The sequence below is a fragment of the Cavia porcellus genome, unplaced genomic scaffold, assembly GCF_034190915.1.
Source record: "Cavia porcellus strain 051 isolate PalLab524CR breed Dunkin Hartley unplaced genomic scaffold, mCavPor4.1 scaffold_15, whole genome shotgun sequence".
NCBI lineage: Eukaryota > Metazoa > Chordata > Mammalia > Rodentia > Caviidae > Cavia > Cavia porcellus.
This window is the reverse complement of record NW_026947498.1, coordinates 73,309,748-73,319,832: the sequence shown is the minus strand read 5'-3', so window position 1 is coordinate 73,319,832 and position 10,085 is coordinate 73,309,748.

Genomic DNA, 10,085 nt, shown 5'->3' with positions numbered 1-10,085 from the left:
AGCACATGGTGTAGAACAGAGTACAAGTTTATCAACAATGGTTATCAACGTTGTCCCTTGTTTCCTTAAAAAGAATTGTCTATCTTATTAGATATTATAAAGTTGGACAAAACAGTAGAGAACAAGACCAATAAAACTTAGGCGTTGTAAACATTACAGGACTTCCAAAGAAGACAATAGTCAAACCAGAATGGGTATCTTAGTGAATCTTATTGTCTTCAAAGTAGTTGCCTATGTCTTCAAACTTGATACTATCATATAGAATGGAACAGAGTCTAATCAGTCAAAACAAGATCGTGGGAGTACTACAGGACTTCAAAACAAGTTAATAGGAAATCAAAAAGAGTTACTATTTATATATCCTAATTTTTTTGAATTTTTTCTTTAATTAAGACAAACATAAGAAATGACTAAATAATTTTTTTTGAAACAATAAGGGGGAGATTGAGATAAAACAGGACATAACAATATAACAATAGAGGTCACAGCATGACTGTTTCAACAACCTAGTACTTCACCACCTTATAACCTGACTTAATAGTAGTTACCATAGTGTCTTTTTCCTTGAAATATTTGGGTAAAACTTCATGTACTCTAGCTTCAAATATTTTCATATCAAGAAGCCCAGAATAAAGCCTTTCTAATTAATGAGTGAAAACTTTTTCTTCCCTTTTTTAATAAGGTTGCCTAGGGGTTTATCGATTTTATTTATTTTTTCAAAGAACCAACTGTTTGATTTGTTGATTCTTTGGATTGTTTTCTTAGTCTCTATTGCATTGATTTCTGCTCTGATTTTTATAATTTCCTCTATTCTTTTGGCTTTGGGCTTGACTTGCTCTTCTTTTTCTAGCTGTTTGAGGTGTAGCATCAAGTTATTTATTTGTATTCGTTCTGTTTTCCTGATGTGGGAACTCAGTGCAATACATTTTCCTCTGAGGATGGCTTTCATTGCATCCCACAAATTCCAGTAAGTTGTATCTGCATTTTCATTTTCTTTTAGGTATTGTTTAATTTCTTCTTTAATTTCTTCTGTGACCCACTGATTACTCAAGAGTGTGTTATTCAGTTTCCATGTGTTTGCGGGATTTTTGCAGTATCTTTTATCATTGATTTTTAATTTCAGAGCCCTATGATCCGATAACATGCAAGGGATGATTTCAACTCTTTTGAATTTGTTTAAATATGTTCTGTGAGCTAATATATGGTCTATTTTAGAGAATGATCCATGTACTGCTGAGAAGAATGTGTATTCTGATGTTGTTGGGTGGAACATTCTGTGTATGTCTATCAAATCCATTTCTTCGCAGGTGTGATTCAGTTCTGTTATTTCTTTGCTCATTTTCTGTCTGATCTGTCCCTTGGTGTCAATGGCGTATTAAGGTCTCCTGTTACAATTGTGTTACTGATAATTTGAGTTTTCATTTCTGTTAATAGTTGTTTTATATAACTGGAGTGTGGTGCATATATATTTAAGATAGTTATCTCTTCCTCTTGGAGTTTTCCCCTTACAAGTATGTAGTGACCTTCTTTGTCCTTTATGACCATTGTTGGTTTAAAGTTCACGTTGTCTGCAAACAAAATGGCTACTCCTGCCTTTTTTTGGATTCCTGATGCATGAAGTATTGTTTTCCATCCTTTGACTTTCAGTCTGTGACTATCCTTCTGTGTTAGATGGGTTTCCTGTAAACAGCATATGGTTGGATTTTGTTTCTTGATCTATTCTCCTAGTCTGTTTCTTTTGATTGGTGCATTGAGACCATTTACATTAATGGTTATTACTGTTAAATGCTGGTTTATTGTTGACATGTTATCTGTCTGCTGTTGCATCTTTATCTTTCTGTTCTGTTTAATTATTTGCTTTGCTTAGTGGTTTTTTCCTTTTTGTATCTAAACTGTCTTTCAATATTTTTTGCAGGGTTGGTTTGGTGTTCATGAAGTTCTTCAGCTGTTCTTTGTCATGGAAGTATCGTATTTCACCATCAATTTTGAATGATAGTTTTGCAGGATACATCAGTCTAGGTTGGAAATCATTTTGCTTTAGGATCTGGAATACTTCACTCCATGTTCTTCTTGACTTTATTGTTTGTGCTGAGAAGTCTGCTGTGATTCTGATAGGTTTTTCTTTATAAGTAATCTGTCTTTTCTCTCTGACAGCTTTTAATAATCTATTCTTGTGTTGGATTTCTGGGATGGTGATTATTATATGTCTGGGTGTAGTTTTATTTTGGTTATGACTATTTGGAGTTCTATATGCTTCACTGATCCTGATGTCGGTTTCTGATCTCATGCTTGGGAAATTTTCATCTATTACCTCTCTAAATATCCTCTTGACATCCTTTATGTTGTCTCCTTCTTTTTCATTAATCCCTATCATTCTTATGTTATTCTTCTTTGCATCATCCTCCAGTTGTTGAATTGTTGTTTCCTGATTCCTTGTTACTTTTAAAAGATCTTTCCTTTCCTGTTCACTAGCTGCAATCCTGTCTTCAAGGTCTGAAATTCTATCTTCACTTTCATTAAGGCGGTTTTTACAACTTTCAGTGGAGTTTTTTATTTCCCGTATATCTCTGTGCATCTGCATTGTGTATTCTGTTTGTTTCTTATATTGCTCGTATAGGGATTCTATCTTTTTGTTTAGTTCCTCCAATTTTTCATCTGTGTTTTCTTTAGATATATTCAGAATCTCTTTCATTTCTTCTTTTACCTGGGAGATTATTTTGAGTTTGAATTTCTTTTTAATTTAAAGAATAGGAAACAAAAAAAAAATACATGGAGATAAAAAAAAAGGGTAGAAATACCAAAACCACAGACAAACAAATGGTAAGAAATCGCTGGTTGACAAGTCACACACTGTCATCCCAGAAATAGCCATCCAGGCCACAGAACCAAAGTATTTAGAATGACATTCAAAAAATGACCCCACAAACCATTCTGCTCCATGATCGAACAAAAGCTCAGTAACATGATTATCAGTCCTACACACTTGTTTTACATCTCAAAGAGGGCAAGATTAAACATATCAAAACAGAACAGAACATTAAAAAAAAAACAATTTAAAGAAATACAGATTTCAAAGCAAGTCCATACTGACTGATGTTTTTGCTGCCCTCCCCAGTTTGCTGTTATCTGTGGTATATGCAGGGATGCAGGTACAGTGTAGGCTAACCTCCAGCCTCTGTGCCAATCAATCAGCAAATTAGGCTCTACCTTGTGGATGTCATAGCGTCGTGACTATTTTGTATCTGTTTATTGGGTCCCAACCAGAGGCATGGTTCAGCCACAGCAGATCCTGCCAGTTCTCTCTGCACCAGAAGCAGCTGACTGATGTCACTGTGGTGCACAGCTCTGCCCAAATCCAAGCTGTCCTCTACCAGAACTCTCTGCACCAGGGGTGACTATCTGATGTCACTGCAGTGCTGGGTCTTCCCAATTCCAAGATGACCTCCACCAGTCCTCTCTGTGTCACTGATGTCCTCATGGCACTGGCCTCTGCCCAATTTCAAGATGTCCTCCACCAGACCTCTCTGCACCAGGGGTGACTGTCTGATGTCACCACAGTGCAGGCTCTGCCCAACTCCAAGATGTCCTCCAACAGTCTTCTCTGTGTCACTGATGCCACGTGGTGACAGGCTCTGCCCAATTCCAAGATGTCGTTCAGCCAGTGACAGCAGCCATGAGACTATCCCTAGTACTCACCAGGACTCAATGCAGATCTTCCTCTTGGGTCCACTGCACATTGCACTGCAACCACCTACCTCTTTGATTGATTGTTCAGACTTAGGACTGAGGCAAGTTTTTTGGGGGAGCACTTATGACACCCTTGTCAGACCTACAATCCTCATTTGGACTTACAGCACTGGAATGTGATGAGTAGTGTGACCTTATGGGGCTTCTTTTATAATATCAGTGCTGTAGTTTCTGATGATTGCACTGTACAGTCAGTACTGCTGTTTCATGATCTATTATGCAAACAAAAACAGTATCATCAAATTGGAGTTTTCCTTAACCATTCTTTGTGCTGAATATAGTAATGTAATTCTTATATACAATTCCTCATTTAATGACCACTTCACTGCTTCTCATGGAAATGGAGTTCTGCTATCAAACCTAGAATGTATGTATTCATTTACTTTGCTTTTTGTTTTGATTAGGTCTTTTATTTGGAGGATGTCCCCAGTTTTTTGAGTTCTTTATATATTAATCTGTCTAAGGGATAGTTGGAAAGATTTTCTTCTCTTTCTGTGGGTTGTATCTTTACTCCTGGTTCTTTCTTTTGCCTTTTTAATTTGTATGAATCAATTTGGTTTTTTTTCAGTGTTTTTTGTGTCATCAAGGTTCTGTTTAGAAAGTCTCAGCTTGCACCTATTTCTTGAAGAGTTTTACCTATCTTATCTACAGCATGTTTTTGTTTTAATATTTAGATATTGGTTCCATTTTTATTTTAGTTTAATGCATAGTGAGATATGTCTAGACTCAATATTCTGGATGTGAATATCCAATTTTCACGGCATTATTTATTAAATAGTTATCTTTTCTCTAGTGCATATCTTTGGCCCTATTCTCGAAGATCAAATATGTCTGAGTTGTTTCTGCTACCTCTGTTGTGTTCCATTGGTCTGCAAGCCTGCATTTGTGCCAGCACCATGCTTTTTAAAATCACAGTAGCTTTGTAATATACCTTCAAATCTGAGCCTGTGACGCCTACTGCTTTGCATTTTTTAAAACTGGGATTGTTTTGCTACTTTGAACTTCTTGTTCTGTATGAATTTTTGGATTTTTTTCTCTAGATATGTGAGAAACATTGATAGTTTGACTATCTGTCTGTTTTAGAAGTGTAACCATTTTGATAATATTGGTTCTGCCTATTCAGGAACAGGGCACATCTTTCTATTTTGTAATGATCTCCTCAAGTTTCTTTATGAGAGTCATGTAATTTTTACTATAGAGGCTTTTTTTGCTTTCTTGATTAGATTAATTTGTGTTAATTTTTCTTGATGCTATTGTGTGTGGTATTCTCTCCCTAATTTATTTCTCACTGATTTTTTCACTCTTTCAATTTATTATTATTATTAATTTTTTATACTAGAGAGACAATATATTTACAAATCTGAGTCTCACTTATTTCACTTATGATAATAGTCTCGTTACTTCCATTTACATATAAAAGTCTCAAGATCATCACTTTTATAGCTTACTAATATTCCATCATATAAAAATACCACATCATTTTCATCCATTCTGTGGTTAATGGACATTTTTGTTATTTCCAGAATTTGGATATTACAGATTGTGCTGCTATAAACATGGGCCCAGATATATTGCTGTGATGTGACATTTTTAATTTTTCTGACAACATACCCAGGAAAGGAATAGCTAGATTGAATGGGACTTCCATTTTGTTTTTAGTGTTTAGGAATGCCATTTATTATTGTGCTTTTTTCCCTGTCCTGCTACATTGCTGATTTTGGATATTTATTCTATAATTCTTCCAGTGGAACTTTTGGAGACATGTATTTTGAGGATCATGTCATCTGCAAATAATGATACTTTTTTTCCTTTCCTATTCTCATCCTTTTATTTCTTTCTGTTGGCTGTTTGCTCTGGGTTACACTCTGAGGATTGTGTTGAACAGGTGCAGTGATAGTGTGCATCCTTGTTTCCTCCCTGATTGCAGTGGAAAAGCTTTTTGATTTTTCCCAAATAATATGATATTGAATAATATGAGGTTGGTCATAAATGGCTTTTATAAAATTGAAATAATGTCATTTTCTTCAGAGTTTTAATCATGAAGGGATGTTGGCTTTTGTCAAAGGCATTTTCTGCATCTATTGAGATGATTGTTTGATTTTTGCCTTTGTTGTTTATGTGATGAGTTGTGTTCATTGGTTTGTATCTTGAGACACCTTTGCATCTCCAGGAAGAAGCATAATTGGTATATGAAGCATAATGATTACTGAATTCTGTGCCAAAATTTTGTTGAGGAGTTTTGTGTGTGTATTCATTAGCAAGATTCATAAGCAATCATATTTCTCTTTTTTTGTTGGACTCTTGTCCAACAAAGGGATTAGGATAATGCAAGATTCCAAGATTGATTATTGGAGTAATTTTTCCTTCTTAATTTCATTAAATATTTTGATTAATATTTGTGTTAGACATTCTCTGAATTTCTTGTAGAATATTTCAGTGAATCCACAAGACACTGGGAATTTCATAGATGGTGAGTTTTTGTGTTTTTTTTTTTTTTTTTTGCATTATGGGTTTAATTTTCTTTCCTTCTATTGGGATTTTCAGGGTTTTTTTATCTTCTCATTTGATTTCTGAGCCCAAGAATGCTGCTGTTTTCACAGTACATTCTCTTTTGTCATGCTGCCTGAAGCAGTGTTCTGGGCTCAATCCAAGTGCTCCTCTTACTGGGGCAGAACAATGATTCTGGAATTCTCCTAGTGCGATTTACCAATTACACTTATCATTTAACAATAACATTATGAAATTGAATAGAATCACCCACATGTACTAATATATGTTGTGCAGTTTGCTCTTCCAAAGGCAGCCAGCACTCGTTGCTCTGTCCATGACCCAGGAGATGACAGAGTCCCAGGGCATTCCCTTTGCAGGATGTCTGCTGAAATGCACCTTGACAAAGCAGCTGCATCAAAAGAGATATGTCTTGTCCATTAGGAACACAGCAGTGTGGTCTGCAGAGGCCAAGAGACAACATGACTCTCTAGACCCCAATAATTTAACACACTTTTTAGGATCACATCTACTTTCAGCATCAGTAAAGCTCCTGCTATGGCTTAAGGGAACACAGAAAGCTTTCAATTCTGATCTCAGGACAAATGAACCATCCACAGAAACCTGGAGATAAAGGAGGAGGCTGGATTTACAACCCTCATTAGCCCAGGATCAGCTGACATAATTTTGATTTATTCAAAAGAAATGTGTACGGTTTGCTCTTTTGCAAAAAAGTCCATCTACCACTTTCTTTACTCAAGCACTATGGGGATTGACAGGAAATGCTAAGAAGCAAGGGCTGGAGCTTGGGATGGTGCATGAAGGTGAGTGGGGCACAGCCTGCTCTGCCCCTGTCCAGTCTCTATTGCTGCTGCTGCCAGTTCAGCTTTGCTCAAACAATTGCTTCAGTAACACATTCATTTTACATGTGGCTGCACAATGGTCATGTCCATGGTTACAGTGGCAGAAAGAAATGTCCACCATTGCAGTAGTGCCCAAATTATGGTGGCTGACTTATATCACCACTTCCTATTCTATCCTTAGCTTAACCTGGGGGGCAGGGAACAAGAATCCTAGAGTTTCTGGGAAGCCAAGCCAGCACCTCCCCTCCCTGGTAAGCAGCGGTAGTGTGGCCCACTGCAGCCCTTCCAGGGGGGAGAACTAGCAGTGTCTCCTGAGATCCACGCCATGTTGGAACTTAGGACTCTGGGAAGCCAAGCCAGCACCTCCCCTCCCTGGTAAGCAGAGGCAGGGTGGCAGACTGCAGCCCTTCCAGGGGGAGAACTGGCAGTGTCTCCTGAGGTCCACGCCATGTTGGAACTTAGAACTCTGGGAAGCCAAGCCAGCACCTCCCCTCCCTGGTAAGTGGCAGTAGTGTGGCCCACTGCAGCCCTTCCAGGGGGAGAACTAGCAGTGTCTCCTGAGATCCATGCCATGCTGGAACTTAGGACTCTGGGAAGCCAAGCCAGCACCTCCCCTCCCTGGTAAGCAGAGGCAGGGTGGCAGACTGCAGCCCTTCCAGGGGGAGAACTAGCAGTGTCTCCTGAAATCCACGCCATGTTTGAACTGAGGATGCAGTGAAAACAAATGACCATCCTGCCTCCCTGCTTAGCAATAGTGAACCTACTGCTACATGGCCTAGACTCAAATATCCCACTTCCCCTATCCTCCTTCTCCTCCCCCTCCCCATCCATTAGCAAGTGGGAACCAGAAATCTGAGCATCTCCTGGAAGGTTGACCATAGCAAATAAGGGGGACTTCCTTCTACCATTTCTTTGAAGGCAAATATTTTTATTACTGTTATGCTCTTTCTTATTAGTGGTACTGCTCTATTCAATATTCTGTTTTGATAAGTTCTATAGTGTTCTATATTTCGTCTCATTTTCATATACGGGATTGAAAGAACAACTATTATAAAAATAACAAAATATACTGTGATACCTATTACTGTTATCCCGGTAACCTGCTGTGAAGTTCTGTACCAATTTCACTGTATGATCTTAGTTGGCTTTATTCTGACTTATTCTGTTGTATACTTTCAAAATAAAAAAAAAGAATCCTGGAGTTTTTGGAACCACTTCTACAATTTCAGCAACACTGATGTCCTAAAAACAAGTTCATCCAGATACTTAATCACAGTTATTGGAGCACTGGAAGCTCTATATTTGCCTCTTCCCAATGGCAGTGAGTCTATGGTGTAGCCATTCAGAGTGGAAGCCTCCCTGATATGAATCCCAGGAAGTATTTTTCAAAGCATTCTTTCAAAATGCCATTTCTTTCAAAAGAGCCCACTACTACATTCTGTCTCATGAAAAACTGGAAAATATTTTGAGACCAAAATAGCTATCCAGAGAGTTACACAAACCTGCAATAATATCAAACAGGTACCAAGTGTGCAAGAGCTGAGCCAGCACCCATGCCTGGACCCCATCCACGGGGGATGCTCCCAAGCAGCCATCAGTCTACCTGGCCATCTGAAGTAGGCAGCAACACGGGAAGTTCCCCCATTCCAAAGGCGTCTTGTATTGGGGTTTGGAGGGGTTTTTCTATATCATGAAAAAGATCTAGAGAATTCCAAGGGTTCTAGTTAACAGGAAGTGCAAAAGGAAGTAGAAATAAAAATGGAATGGAAATCAACTCTCAACAGATTAACACATATCGGAGTCACAATTTACTGACTTAGCTTGACTCTTGTAGCAGTGAAGACTTCTGTGGCTGAAACTTCTTACAACCCACTTTTCCCATTGCATGGACTTTCCCACCCTTTCTTCATACACATGACAGTTGAAGGAGAGCTCACATCCATCACTCATTCCCTGGTGCCATTTGTTGTCACCATCTTTTTGTTCTAGCCATCTTTTAGTTTTTTTATTTTAAAAACCCAAACCGAGCTGGAAACCACTGTGTGTATGCTGAATCTTGCTACAGAGATCCTTCCCTATATGTGCAGCTGTGGAACTCTGCCTGGAATTGGTTGGCCCCTGGCCAGCATTCAGCAACACTGTGGAACTCTGGGTCATCACTTCAGGTGTGTCTTGGTCCTGCTCAGTGACTTCCAGCTAACAGGAAGCTACTTCATGTGAGCTGAAGGCTGCCACAGAGATCCATACCTAGTTGTGTAACCACAAGACTGTGCCTGGAACTTGGGCCCCTGCTCAGCATCTCAGAACACTGCAAGAGCACTGAGTTATGACTGCCATCCTGGCTGGGCTCCACCCAGTGATTTCCCAGATAGCAAGGAGTTGTTGCACGTAAAGTGATGTCAGCCACAGTGATCCCTACCTAGGCCCACTCCACACAGTGCTGTGTGTCTTCACTGTGCTCCTAGCACAGTGCAGATTAGTTAGAAAACTGAGTGGTGCCTGCCTTTGGCATCCAGGTGTGTGGTCCTCTTGTGGTCTCCTCCGGGGTAGCCAGATGGCTAGGCTGCTTTAGAGGGCCCAATTTCCAGCACTCACAAAGAGCCAATAAATCTTTTCCCCTTGGATCCACTGCTCACTGTGCTGCATCCTCCCGTTAATGGCCTGGGATTCGCTGACTCCCATTATCAGTAGCTGCAGCCTCAGTATGACTTTGGAACTTGGAACGTCCGGGCATGCCTAGTACAGCACGAAACAGGTCTCAGTGAGCGTATCATGTTTCAGTTCTCCACCTGCACTTTTCCTTCACTATCTAACTGTCTATAGTTTCTTACAAATAGTTGTCCCCATCCTCACCCACTTTATATACTTATTGCATATTATAGAACTAATCAAATCATTACAGGATGATGAAGTCTCTTTAGGTCCTCAAGTTCCAAATTAGGGAATACAATAGTAACTACCATCGCATCTCTCACTCTCTTTGTGATA